Genomic DNA, 15,365 nt, shown 5'->3' on the forward strand with positions numbered 1-15,365 from the left:
TTCAGATGTATGCTTCCTGTGTGTTCTGTCTTAGTAGTTTGTGGATGCATTAATTTTGTTATAGTGCAATCACACTAATCTCATCATATCTTTAGTCCATTTCAAGCTGAATTTAGATTGACTGACATGATAAAAGAGGTGACAGCAGGAACAAGCGCAAAGTGTTTGGCCTAGTTTGGAAACACAGTGAGCTATCCGTGGTCCTGAATCCATTTCATATCTCAGCCCAAGTTTCACTTTCCCTAAGTTTGAGCTTTATTGACAGGACATGCAGACTCCATATAGTGCTTAAGCAGAGGGTGACAAAATGAATTACCTGCACAGAAAGAGCAGTCTGATAAGAACAGATGGGCAGATCTGCAGTGTTATTTTGTGTTCATTATGGTTGCCCGTCTCCCTTAATGTGAGACAACAATCAACACATCTTGCAGAAAAAAACTGGACTCAATACATATTTTTTCTCTCTCTCTTTCTCAGTTGAATTCATTCCATATATGCTGTATTGGCTTTGCTGGAAATGATCTTAAGTTTGCCAAAGCAATACCCATGATGTTGAAAGTGAGGTAAATTATAAAAACATTTATAGATACTCTTCTCTTTTTCAGGGATAAACTCATCTCAGTGGCATTTCATCATTTTGTTTCTTTAACAATAAATCGTGTTGCATTTTTGCTTAACATTTTTAATGCATGTTCATCTTTACATCATTTCATGCATTTTTTCCTACATTTCCAGGCAGCCATTTGTTTCCATTGATTTCTGTTCAGTATCTTGAAACAAGCTTATGTTGTGTAATTCATCACAGTGAAGATCAAATGTGCATTCATTTGAATTTATGTTATTTTGTCACAGGTCATATTCTCATTAAAGCATATGGTAATATCTTACACTGTTCAGTCTGTGAAAACAGATGTATAATGTGCTCTGTGGCTCTGAGCTTAAAAGTCTGAGACAAATAACCCTGATGATGTTGTCAGGGTTATTTCAGTTTGAGCCTGGAGACGAGAAATTTATAACAGAACACGGACTATGTCCGAAAGCATTCCTTATTTACTATATAGTGCACATATACATATATTTACTGTCTGCCGTAGTGTGTGTCCAAATGCTGAGTGTAATCATCCAAAATCTCAATTTACTGCTCACTATAGAGTAAACTACTGAGCGTCTATTATATAACTAGTAGTGCGGGTGAAGTAGTCAATGAGGGACTTATCTCGGACACAGCCATGGTCATTTACCAGGCAAGAAGGCTACAATGAGATTATGTTAGGCTTTTGGTTTCATTATGGTAATTGTGGGATACAGTCTTTCTTTTATTGACCCATAGAGTAACTTAGCCTCTGTTGCTTCATTTTTTATCCTTATTTTAAAAAGTCCCCAATCTTAATGGAAGTAAACTGCCTAATTAACCCTTTAATACAGACTTGATATTTACTGTGATGGATTACACAACTCAAGCAAATTTCAAGCATTAGCTAATTTATTGTCAAGTCAGATAGAGGGGAATGGAAGCCATTGGATGCCAGGTACAAAATACATCCAAATTTTTAAAACGCAGCAACACAGTTTACAAGATGGTTAGCTGTGCAATTTGCAAGCTCAGTGGGAATGAACGGATCTCAGTAATAGTGAACACAAATATCTGAACGTGAATGACTGGTTGCCTAAATACACTGAAGCCTTTCACTTGTGATTTGCCATATCTCTCTCTCTCTCTCTCTCTCTCTCTCTCTCTCTCTCTCTCTCTCTCTCTCTCTCTCTCTCTCTCTCTGTGGAGTTTGTCGGTGGTCTGCAGCAGTGTCTCAGTATCTATCCCGGCTCGCCTGGCAGTCTGACGGACAGAGGCAGTGCTCCTCTTTATCTACCTACCTACCCGTCTGCCTCTCCGTCCGTCTGCCTGCTCATGTATCTGTCTGTCGTCTCTAAACGAAGAGGTGAACACAGAGCTCGGTAATGGAGACCAGCGTGGACCGGGGCTTTTGCTTCTTCCCCCTCCGCCGGAGACACACAAACTCACCGGACGAATAAGGCGTCAAAGGACAAATACCGGGAAACGCCGCCGCTGCTGCTCATCACAGCGACGCTTGCTAGTGTCTTCTTCTACTTCGCCTTCTTGATCTTCTTCTTCTTCTTCTTCTTCTTCTCTATCAACACGTCTTCAAAAACAGATGCCCTGCTCGGGAAGTTACGGACAAAACAGGGATAAATTCTCCAAGTCGTCCTCTCCAATTTTCAGGAGGCGTGCTCACCCCAAGGTAAGAACACACACACACACACACACACACACACACACACACACACACACACACACACACACACACACACAGAGAGGCTCTACAGAGACCAAAACTGTTGAATTGCTGGTTGACGTTTGTGTCTCGCAGCCTACACATCGCTCACTGTATGCAGCTATGTCTGTTTTACATATTAACTAAAAATCTGTCAGACAGGAGTGAACATTTCGTCCAAAGTGGGTGGGGAGGTGACTCATGCTGATTCAAACGCTGTTTTGGACTCAGTGTTTACGCTGCGCCTTTGCAGGTTTTAAATATAATACAAGCTATAGGCTATGTCTTGAACATTTCTCAGGCACTCTCGTAGGACGTGGGTCTGCCGGTGTCTATGTGGATGAACAAAACAACAGTGGGCGATCTGTCTGTGTGATGTTGTGGTGTGTGTCTGAAATGATGCAGCTCCTCCTCCGCGGTTTTCTCAGCAGTATCATTTTGACAGGTAAAGAAATGCGTAATGGAGGTTTGGAGTCTTGGGTGGTAGGCTACTGGCCGGCTGACATTTGAGGCTTGTCAGATTTGGTTAATGGCATGCTAATCACAGACTACAGGATTAGTTTCCTGCATGTAAAGGTAAATTAAAGACAGGAGGAGGAAGTAGGAGTTAATATGAGTTTGAAAGCTACTGTACCATAATGAAAAATCTTTAAAAAGCACTTTTCCTATTGGCATTTTCAATGATGATATGGTGTCCGGGGGTTCCCTATTTGCTGTCACATTGTCACCGACACAGTGGAGGCAGTGTATTGATGATTTTCCTAAATTTTCTTATATGGTTAGGGTCTTTCTTTTTAGTGTATATAGTTCTTTTCATGAGGAAGCTGTAATTTGTTTAATGATAAGAAGCTGTCCTTATAGTTTATTGTATTTTACAGCTATGCAGTATGCTAAACATTGCCTATCAAAGTAATGTCTGCAGATTTGAGAAATAGGAGCTTGCGCTCCACCACAATGTCAGGTGGCCCTGAGAAAGACTTGTTATGTCTCTGTTCACTGTTAAACATGAAGAGGCATCATTTCATTGGGTAAAAACACTCCAGACCAGACACTCTTCACAATCATGAATGAAGTAGGGTTTGTTATTTTCACTGTTTGTTACACAGAGAATTGAGACAAGCAAAACTGGCATCTGTTTTATGACGAAATGGAAAGTTAGTTTTCTATAAACAATGATAAATATGGGGGTCTTTCGAGTGATAAAAAAAAAAGGGAAATGGCTGTCAAGTGCTCACTGGAGCATCCTAACATTTAGCCTGCTTCCAGAGATGATGATTTAGCTCAGACTCCCAGTCCTGTATTTACAAGGTCAATTACTCCACAAACTCAAATGAATCACCCATCCAGCTCTGTCCACTCAGCAGTCACTTTCCCACAGCATGGTTGAGCGGGGCCAGCTTACAATACTGAGTATATGAGGAGATGTTGTCTGCAAAAATGTTGACCAAACACGATGGCAAACTGTAAACTGAATGTCATGAATAATCAGAAGGATTTGGCTCTCTCTGTTTGGCACTTTACAGGAAGCTGTATTTCCAAATCCTGCGGTGCTCTGCCAGGGCTAACAGTCAAGATAAATCAATAGTATTTTTCCCAACCGTTTAATCAAATTAACTCGAGTGCTGCCCCACTGTATGGATGACATGAAGCAAGTTGTAGTCACTTGATGTACTACAACATGCTTGGATCCTTTAGTAGGTTGCAGTGTCTTTCATTCCATCAAATTAACAATGGATTTAGGTCTAGCTACCCTTTTAGCACAGCTTTTTGAGTGACCTGAAAAGCAGCCTAACTGCTGCGTTAGTGGCCTCAATTTGCTTCAACTGCAAAAAAAAGCTCTCTTATGCACTGTCACACACTCTACCTCTCTCTCCCTCCTGCTAGTATGCACTCACTCAAACTGTGTCTCATCGCATCTCATCACTCTCAGCAGCACTCTGCCCTCTCTGCTTGTCACACATGCACGCACACGCACACGCACACACTCAAAGCAGCATACCAGCCTACAGCCATGTTGGGTATTATTTGATAAAAACCTGTGATCTTTGTACTTAACTCTCATTTGCATCCTCTTGTGTCGCAATTTGATTTTTTTGTGTCTATTTGCTTTGGTTCGTTTGTCAACACTCTGCACTTCTTGAGTTGTTGTTGCTTCCTGTACGTTACAACGTCTCTAAACTTAGAAGAAGGTTATCTGTTTATTTCAGTGTGTAATGAATGCCTGTATTTTGTTTCTCATATTGTATGGACAGAAAGAAATAGAACTTCCAAACCCCAGCGGAATTTCAAGGGCAGGTCATTTCTATTTTCTCTGTTTGCGCAGTGGCTACGTATATTCCAAAGGGCCATTTATAATGTATAGCGCAGTCCTGTATTAAATATCTGCAGAGTCGGAGGTGTGTATTCCACTGCTCAGTCAGGGGGGGCTAGATTACACCATATTGCATCAATGGAGAGATGAAGGCAATATGGGGAAATGGGAAAAATCCTTTCCTGGTTGTGTTTCTGCAGAAAAGTTCGCCGGGGTGTTGTAACTACTTGGAGTGTGTGGGTAACAGTAATAATTAATATTTAACTGGATGCTTTAATGTTACTGCAGTAAGCATGAGTTACAATGTTGATGTCTTATACGAAAGGTTAAAGACAAGAATTTTGATGTCACTGTCGCTTTAAGTTCAAGGATGAAAACATAAAAGGAAGTCTATGATCATGTATCAACAGACTGTGAAGCTGCAGAAACAGATAAAGTAGCAGAAGTCTATATTTAAATGGCCTCACTAGAGAGATAAGATGCCGTTATTCCCCCCCAGTAGGAAATTGTGCCTGCAGAAGGAACCAAATCTTTCATATTACTGTGTCCTTTCGTACTTGTTCTCAGTAAAGCGTTTTAGAAATTGATCACAGCGTCAGATCTATTTACAATATTGTTACGTGTTGTTATGGAAGAAGGGTGTGCATCTGTTTTGATGTGAGAGCGCAAAAAAAAGACATCACATTTGTTTATTTACCTTCCCTAGCAGTTGGCAGGTATAATCAGCTTTATCAAAACTGAATAATTGACACTGTGAGAATTTCAAACAATCACCTGTTTGCCAAGGAGTGATTTTCAGTTATAGAAATGCCTGTGGGATGTTAGACAATAAGTAAACATTTCTTATCATAAGATAATTGAGATGCAAGGAAATCAACAAGAATACTGTCAGTAAACTGGATTATGCTAAGCAAAGGCTCAAAATCACCAGTAGTAATTTGTTTAGGAAACTGCAGTGATTGCCATGAAAGATAATTGAACGGAATGAAAGCAATGTATGTCATTCAAATTATTGTCTTGGCACAATTCTCACCCATCTGCTGATTACTGAATATGACACCAACAGTCACAAAACGATGTGTGACTATAGAAAATGTTAGTGTCAGTGCCGCACTCCTTCCTCTTTGTTTTGCTCACTTTTTCCCCACTCGCTTTTACGTCATTCACATTTCACTTGTCATGAAACTTGCTGATTCTGTCTTCTGTCTTTGCTTAAAACCAAACACTTGGAAAGAGGTCATGCACCCCTCTCTCTCTCTCTCTCTCTCTCTCTCTCTCTCTCTCTCTCTCTCTCTCTACCTCCCACTTTTCCTCCTGAAATCAAAGCAGTGTAGTGTGCGTATCGCTGACATGACATAAGACACTTTTGACATCAGTTAAAGCCTCCTAGACTTGTCCAAAACCTGAGAATATCCACTCTAATTAAACCTTACGTCTCACTTCCCCAGAGGCTGCAGGCTGAGGAATGGGTGCCAAACCGTCTTTTCACCTGCCCTGCAGCTAATAGCCATGCTAGCTGGTCTGTGCTGGGATACTAGGGTTGGCAGAGGTTCAGGCTGGCAAGGGGGAGCTTTACCACCGAGGCTGTTGTAATTCTGCACACAACATGACGTGCTACTATGGTTGGTGTGACACTGGGAAGCACTCATTAACAGCGCAAAAAGAATATGTGTTTGCACCTACAAGTCAAGAACGTAGGGAATTATCACAACCATCTTGTCAAAATGAAGGATTCTGCAAACGTCTGGATTACTAGTGATATTTATGAATGGTTCACTGTCACTGTTTTCCCATTCATTAGAATCGTTAGGTTTAGGCATCCAAAACACTTTAAGTTAGGTACTGATAATCACAGTACTGACATTTAACTGCTGGTATGAGACTGCAAGATAACCTGAGCCTCTGGTGTCAAAGCTAAACACATCCTTACCCACTCTTACTTACAGCAAGACTGTGCCCTTTATGGCCACTTGGCATAAGCATTTGCAGTGAACTCTAGTCTGAATTGTCAACATGATGATATTTAGTTTGAATAGCACAGTGCACTAATGTTAATCGGCACCATGTGAGAGAGTACTGGTCAGACATGTCAAGAGGCACAATGTGCAAAGTTTGCATACTGATTTGCCAAATGTTTATCTCCTGCCTATTTAAAATGCACATCATGCATCCAAATAAGCATCCACAGAAAATTCTTCACACAGTGAGCCTGCATATTTTCTGTTCTGCAAAGCTTAAACTCTGTGGAACCCCAAGGATAATTATGCACTTTCAAAGCTTTGCTAATGATCACATAAAGTTGTGCAAAAACACCCACCTAAGGTCAACAAGGGTACGCCTGAGAGAAATTAATAATTCTCAGGTTTTCATTTCATTTTCAATGCCAGCTACAGCACAAAAGCATATTTTTGTGTGTGTGTGTGTGTGTGTGTGTGTGTGTGTGTGTGTGCGTGTGCATGTGCATGTGCGTGCATGTGCGTGTCTTGATTTTTGTATTTGATAGCCTACCTTAGCGGCTTAGAGGAATGTCTGGTGTTCAGTCAGTCACTGCACCAGGAGACATCTGCTTGCTACATCTCAGTTGATGCTCTTCTTGGCACTGTAACTGTATGGAAGCATACATCCAGACTCAACGAATGGAAAAGTGATTATGCTGTGTGTGTCAGGTGCTTACACTATTTGTGGAAACAAGTGCCATCCATCTGACGGCGCTTAAAGCGATCAACAGACCAAATACCCAGAACAATGTAACAAGTTTCACTTCCTGTGTGCTGCAGCAGGGATTTTGCCGTTTTCAGTGATAGTCAGGAGACCTTTTCCTTTTCAGCTGTTTTGGCTGAGACAGGATCTGGGATCTTCTTTGCTGTGATTACCTGGCTGTAACCTAGCAAAATGTCAGAGGTACGCCAATGGAGTGTGAAATGCTGTGACGACGGTGTCTTCGTGTATATATTGTATATTTGTGTGTGAGAGAGCAAGTGCTGCTTTGTGTGTGTCTGATTAAGCTGTGAATAATGACTGACTGTAGTGCAGAGGTCCTTTGAAGTGTCGTAAGAATTGTTTTTCTCTGAGTGAAATGATTTCCCTTCAGTCCCCTCAGCTAAATGTTGAAGAAAGACTTTATTAAAAACCCAACTCATCTATCCAGGCACATCTCTGTCACTGGTGAAACATTGTAGTTTGTACTGCCTGAGTCTGACTCACCAGATGTAGGCTGTGGATATAAGCCTGACATTGGGTGCCTATTTCAGGCGGCATTCTCCTCCCTTTCTGCTTCGCCTGCCTGTTACCATTTCCAAAATCCCCTTCGCTACTGGAAACAACAACAACATTCGAGCTAGCAACCTACATGCTGAAGATGATAAGTTTTGATGGAGATTTGGATTTCATAATCACACAGGTGACACACATCTTTGCTGTTTCTTGTGGTGTTGTCTTTGCGGGGGATTAGCCATTTTAATGACTAAAAAAACGGAAAAAACTCCCTCCCCTTCTTTGTTGCATCCTATAGGCTCAGCACCGACCAAGGCGATTGTGATTGGTTTAAAGAAATGCAACCAAGCCAAAGCAATAGCAGAATGATGATAGCTGCATTGCTGACAAAGCTATGTGGAGATAGGTTTGGCCACGCAAGACTTGTACTGTCTCAGCTTTCCTTGGCTGGAAGATTGGAGCAACTCTGCTACTTTTGCAACTTTATGTTTTTACCTTTTACCTTTAGTGTGACGCATTTGCTTAAACTACTGAGCTTGGCTATATATGGTTTAGCAGACATGAATAAACAACAACAACAAAAAAAAACAACTCATTCCTGGGGCACCCCGATAACCAAAATATTACAGCACACACCACAAAAGAACCACAACATCCTTGGTTCAAGTCTGACTGTGCACATTTGATGCATGGTGTACCCCACCTCTCGCTCCTCATTTTGTCTGCCTCTATACTACACAAAAAAAATATTTTCAAAGACAGAATTGTCTGAATCATTAGTGTTTTGCGGACTAATGACTTTTAGACAGATAGTTTTCCAAAGTAGACGAAATGGAAGACAAATAAATGGTTATGCAGATTTATTTCTGCAAACCATGTGATCATTTTTGCTCCAACTCTCATATTAAAGGCTTTTAAACATCATTTGGAAATAGAAACTGGGACAGTGAAATTAAATGGAACAATACATCAGTGTTATGAATTAAATAACATCATCTAATGTTTACACAGTATTTAAAAGAGCTGGTCTCCTTTGCACTGTATATGATATTATTTTTTGTACTGTGCATACATTCGTTTATCTCTTCTGTCTTACTCACCCCCCCCACCCCAATCCTGCCTCCCACCACCAACCCACCCGGCCTTTCCACCGAGCCACCTATTAACAAGGCTGTTCCACACTCAGGCCTGCATTAAGATGCAGACCCCCTTCTCTCCTGCTCTTTCTCAGTGGCCTTAATCCTTTCCTCCTCTCTGGTATGAATGATAGCCTCAGCAACTAGCCCCCTGTCTCTGGCAGGCACAGGCCCATTGCTAAACATAATGGTGAGAAAATGGCCGCAGTCAAAAGATGTGTCTCGGTGAGGAGAGGTCAAGCTATCAGCTGCTCAATGATAACAGTGTGAGCAGAGAACTGGAAACCCAGCAGAGTGAAAAGGTCCCTTTCAGGACCACAGCAGAGACTGTGGAGGAGTGGGTGGTGGCTCTCTTGTAGTTTTTACCTCCAGTAATTCTGACATAGCCTGATGTTCATCTTCCAGATCACCTACCAATGTATTTAGAAATGTTAAAAGAAACTCAGTTCACTTTAGGACTAGGATTTTAGTTGTGCCAATTAATAAAGATAAGATGATCTGCCTTAATGTGGAAATTAACCTAATTCATGTCGACATACTATATATGCAGATGCTTTGCATGCGTCAAGATACATTTTATATTTTTGAGATAAATAATTAAATTATTTGAAAGTCATACAAAGTAATTAACTGCACGAAAGTGAAGTTTATTAAAACAATATTTTTACATTCTGGGAAATAAGCTTATTTGTTGTTCTTGCCGAGAGTGAGGTAAAAAGATCAGTACCACGCTCATGTCTTCAGCCAGGAGACAGTTAGCTTAGGAACACCAACATCTCTCCATCATTCTTAAAAAAATATCATCTCACACACACCTCCCTGATAATGTTTTCCCCCCCTTCCCCTCTCGAAGTAGCATGAGAGAATTGTTCTTTATTGGAAGCGAGGCCACTTCCCAGCCGGACGGAGCCTCATTGAGATGCAAGGCCCCCACCGGAGAGCCAGGTGGAAAAATGAAATTAGAGGACATAGGAACAAGCTGAGAGGAGGCCCACCTCTGTGTTCAATTTACTCGTTAAATGTATTCACAATGCCCCGGTAAACATCTCTCCCTCTCTCTTTCTCTCTCACAACACACACACACACACACACACACACACACACACACACACCTACACACATTGTGTTGAGATGAATGGACTCACTTAGATACTGTCTGTGAACACTGCATAATAATGTCATCTGCGTTGCCTGTACAGTGCAAGTGGAGAACTTGTCTGACTGATAAATTGCACATTGTCAGTCAGCTTCTAACATTTAGTTTTGAATTTTCACAGTTTATTACAGCAGCTAGCCAAAGAATCAAAGTGTAAGAACAGTTTCACACACTCTCAGATAGATCTTAGTCGAGATGAACAAAATCTTTTCTCGAAAATTGCAAAAGGTGGGTGGAAAAAAGCTTCCAATTCACCATGAGTGTGTTGTCCACCTCTGTCGACATTTTTAAAAGAAACCTCAAGACTTCTCTCTTTAGCCTGGCTTTTATCTAAGGCGCCTGGTTTTCATACCTTGTATTATTTCACTGACTTTTATTTATTTTTAACATCGTATTGTTTTATCGTTGCAATTTTGTTGTTTTTATTTTGCCGCCCTTGTCTGTGCTGTTCCATTTTGCTCTGTGAAGCTCTTTGGACTGCATGTTTGGTTGAAAGGTGCAAGCCTTTTGAGTTGAGTTCATGTTTCCTCTCTCGTTGCGCTCACTCACGGTATTCCATCAGTGGCCTGCTGTTTTTAGAGTATAAGAGTATTGTGGAAGGTATTGTGTTGTCAAGTTCAATATGTACACCTGCATATTGAGAGAATGAACCAGTTGTATGTTTATAATCTCCTCATAGTACCCCAATAAAAATGTAGATTTCTCAGGAAGTTAAAGTGTAGCTGAAGGATCTACATGAGCTAAGAAAGGATGTTATGTTTTCCATTTCAGTAAGATTTAAGTATAGCATAACTTTGATCTGTAATTTGCAATTAGCAAAATCAAGCTGAAAACATTAAATCTGATATTTAACTTTTCAACACACAAACATACACATACACAGCCCCTGGCCTACACAAACACTAGTAAGAAAATTCTGGTCTTTGCTAAGATTAATCGCGGCTTGACTTCAACACTCCCCAGTGATTGGTTAAATGCTTTAAAAGATTTTTATGGTTCTCCTATTGCTCCCACAGTTCCCACGGAAATAACAACTTGCCCTCTCCATCGCTCTCTTTCACATTGTGCATGTGCGTTTGTGTGTGTCTGTGTGTGTGTGTGTCTTGCCATGTCACCAGAAATAGTGATACAGTGTCTACACTATATTAAAACAAATATGATGCAATAACTCTTTAGTTACAGTGTTACTGCGTATCTGTTACAGCTGGAAGCCACAAGCCGTACTCAGCCAAAATGAATTTGGTATAGACAAAAGATTGAATAACTAAGAACAAGATCATGTGTTAACATTCACTGACGATCTATGAATCTGCAGTTAAATAAAGGCACTGATCCAATATAATAAGTACTCTGTGGCTCTTAAGCAGATTCCACGAGCTGCATGTATCATGCCTCAACTACTTTATCATGTCTGAGTGCTCTCATCTGTCCAAGGCAATGGATGATTCCTTTTCTTTTTACTGTTTACCGAACACTTCATTTGTCTCTCTTTCCTTGCATTTTACGTTGAGGTTTGAGTTGTAGGCGACAGTTTCTGCTTGTCCATTGTGATTTCATCAGTTCCTGACTTCCAGTTTAAGAGCTGGTGATTGGTGTTGAGAATACCTAAGACATATTGTGTACCTTCAGTATTAGCAAGTGGTAAACCAGGAGTGTAGTTTTATATGAAATGTCCACGTAAGCCATGATGCATAATTCCGCTGTTACAGAGGGAAGATTTTTGACACTAATTGTATATTAACAAATTCAGAATTCACCTCGGGAGAAATAACAGTGTGGCATAAATTAATGGCACTGAACAGGCTGCAAAATGAATGCAGAGAGAGTTTGGTTTCCCTCACTAATTGCCTGAAATGATGCTGATTGAGCTGGCACCAAGACATAACGTACTAGATGCCACATGAATATGGCACGCGCTTCGTCAGACGTGGATCTTTGTTTGGGTTTTGATTAGTTAGTTTAGTTAGTTTGAGCAAAAAGGGAGACATTCCCTGTAAATACTTTTCAATTAGGTCTTACAGCTTTTATGTCCGCTGTTTTATTTTTAGAATGTTTACCTTATGCTTTTCTTCTTTATTTATTGTTTTTATGCTAATTTATCTTTCTGTCTTCTTCAAGTCTGTTTAGGTTTTTGAATTCTTCTTTGCATTTGTGAAGCACTTTGATATGCCCTGTGTTTGAAATATAAATAAACCTGCCATGCCTTTCGATATGAGTTGTTTCGGAGTAATTACTGGAGTCCTCGGCAGCACAGACCTGCAGGTGACTCATAAAGGATATCACATGAGACAGAGGGAAGCAGGAGAGGGGGAAAGCGAGGATAGTGGAGATAAATAGACAGGGAAACTGCCGGATGCCAGCTCCAGAAAAAAAAACAATGAGCAATGATGAGTGATAAAGCTCAGTGGACATAGACATGTACTTAATGTGGTGTATTTGTAAATGTACATATTGGGGAATTGCCTTTAATCTGTAAGTACAAAAACGGCTTGTTTCCCCCGTACAACTGATGTCAGGTCTCTCATCGTCTCGTGCATTGTTCTCTGTCAGTGTCAATCAAGGCTTTGTTGGATTTTCTTCTTTATATAGTGACCATTCTGTGCCTGCCAATCAAAGTGCTGTTCCCTTGATATTAGAAGCTGATTCCCCTTTAAGTTTGTGTTCACTTGTTTCATCTGCAAAATCCCCAAAAGTCAGTAAAACAAGGTTCATCATAAGCTTCAACTGTGTAGCAGTGTACATATTACTGTATACTGCATGGCGTGAATACATTTTGTGTGTGTTTGTGTGTGTCAGCTTGCCAGACAGCAGGATTTAATTTACCACATTACACATCATTAATGACTGAAATATCTCCACCACATTTGGATGGATTGCCATTAGATTTTGCGTAAACATTCATGGTGCCCAGATTATGAATCCTAATTGCCTTGATGCGCAACAGAAAATCACGTGCCCCTCTCTAACCAGCCTGCAAAGTAGCATACATTACCATTTGTAAGGAACTGTTTGTAAGTTTTGCTATTGCTACATTGCCAACGTTAGCATAAACAGCTGTTTACTTACCAGATAAGAAGAAACGTTGCAAGTTCAGCATCAAATTTCACTCCTTTAAGTTGTTGTCTCCAGCATTGGAAACCAACCTTCTTGTTTTGCCTTTATTTCTATCACCTCCTTTCTTCTTCTGAAGTTAGCATGCTACCCAGCTAGCCCTGGCCCGGTGGATTTGTCTCATCACTTTCTGATAGCGTCACTGCAGCGTCCAGTCTGCCCTGAAGAATTAGTGATCAGAGTTGTCTTGTAAATAAAATGATTTCTGCAGCTCTTGGCAAGATTGGTAAATAAACAGATGTTGTTGCTAACGCTGGCTATGTAGCAATAGAGAACATTTACAAATAGCACCTTTAAAAAATAGAATAGGACTTTTAATATCATTCTTTCTGTTGTGGCGTTCTTAAAATGCTCTTCATATATAAAGTTCTTACTTTATAAATAAATATTATTAGCGATCTAATGAATGCTCAAATCATGAATGTACTTTCTTAATAACCCTAACAGCCATCCAAATATCCATTAAAAGCTCAACTCTTAGTTAGTAACCTTAGCTTTGCATCACTGACTGCTTATCCAGTCATAATATATGAACAAGGTTATCTATACAAGTCGACTTAGAAGCTGGTCTTGATTAAATGGCCTGAAGTGACCTTGCCTTATCTGAGGAGAGAGCAGCTAATTAAATCATGCATTTTTTTGCAGCCTCACAGTAGTTTAGCACTGGAGAGCTAATTCATGCTAACCTTCCTCGCTCACTCTCGTCCGGCTGAGTCACTGACAACTTGTCAGTGCATTTGAGAAGTTGTGAAGGGAGGAATAAGCCCAGTTGGCACTAGAGCACTTACCATATTACACCAGCTTTTTACTGCACCAATGACAGATGTGAGCAATGAGTATAAAAGATCTCAAGACAATATTTTCAGATTTCTGTCGAGAGGCAATAAAACGCTTCTTTGATCTGAGCCATCTTTGTCTTGATCATTACTATTGGCTCTACTTGCCATTTTTTGTTGTGATAATAACATACAATGTATAGATTATCATTTGTTATATTGGATCAATTAAACAGCATAAATGTGGTTTGTTCTGTGTGGTCTGTAGCATTTAGGTATACATACTGTAATTGAGGTTTTGATATAACAATATATTAAACACTGTGAAAGGCTTACACAGAGGGTAAAAGAGCACCCATTCATGAATACCCTGCATATAAACACAATTTGTAGAAACTCTGAGTTCATGAGTTGAATGCTATGGTGCTGTTGCTGTGGCCTATCTGTCACAACAGTGTAAGAGGCCAGACATATACCTGGAGGATAAATAGTGTCAGTGAGACCAGCCAAACCTTACAGTGAATTCTAAAAATGGATAACTAGTCAGATGCTAGAGTTATCCTGCCTGCTGCATTCTGCACTTTAGCAGGAGAGAAAATGATTCATGTAACAGCATTCCCCACAATAATGAGCACTTGGCCACAACGCTAACTGACAAAGATTGAGAAAGTCATGCCCTTTACCTGGTAGTTTCTTCTCCCTTCAATAGCATTACAAAAATGAGGATCTTGTCTGTTTGGTCTCAGAATGACTTTATTAGAGTTGATGCTCCAAATAACGCATGGAGGTGGTGGAGATTATTACACTTTTATCATGAATCACAGAAGGTACAAGCAGGTACTGAAAAGAACCGCCGCGCTATAAATGGTGAGAACCTTTTATAGACAAGTACAGCTGGTATATGATTTCTCTGACTCTTCCAGTAAACATCATACAATGAGGATTTATCTCAGCTTTCCAACACTCAGAATTAATCTATATCACTGACTATTTATGTGTGCACATCACTATGCACACACTGAACAAAATGCATCGAAAGACACATCTTCTCTTTCACACAAACTGCCTACAACCACACTGTTGTTTTCTGGGTAATTCATTTTTTATAGTTGGGGTAAAATATATTCAAGTTGCCACATTTGACAGAATGTATTGACCCCTGCATCAGCAGCAAGTAAATGTAGTAAAAAGGTGCCAGTTGTTTCAAGTGCATACTTTTTATTGCCACTTTTTTCCGATGTTAACCTTTACCTCTGTTTTGTTTCTGATTTTTTATCTTTTTTTCTTCTTTGGGTAGCTGCAATCAGTATTGTCATGAGATCACCTTTGTAAAAACAGAATTAATGCAAAATATGACAATGAGCTAAAATT

At 40.2% G+C, this 15,365-nt stretch overlaps 1 protein-coding gene across 2 annotated transcripts in view; it reads left to right on the forward strand.

Annotated features, from left to right (window-relative positions):
- The first annotated feature begins 1,827 nt into the window (after window positions 1-1,827).
- dlgap4b (discs, large (Drosophila) homolog-associated protein 4b) overlaps window positions 1,828-15,365 on the forward strand; it is a 107,039-nt gene continuing 93,501 nt past the window's right edge. For both annotated transcript variants that reach the window (XM_023423553.2, XM_023423556.2), the window contains exon 1: window positions 1,828-2,258. The gene's annotated coding sequence lies outside the window, so the exon portion shown is untranslated. The remainder of the gene's footprint in view (window positions 2,259-15,365) is intronic.

The sequence above is a fragment of the Seriola lalandi genome, unplaced genomic scaffold, assembly GCF_002814215.2.
Source record: "Seriola lalandi dorsalis isolate HSWRI2012SDOR001 ecotype SW California unplaced genomic scaffold, Sedor1 jcf7180002054692, whole genome shotgun sequence".
Lineage (NCBI taxonomy): Eukaryota > Metazoa > Chordata > Actinopteri > Carangiformes > Carangidae > Seriola > Seriola lalandi.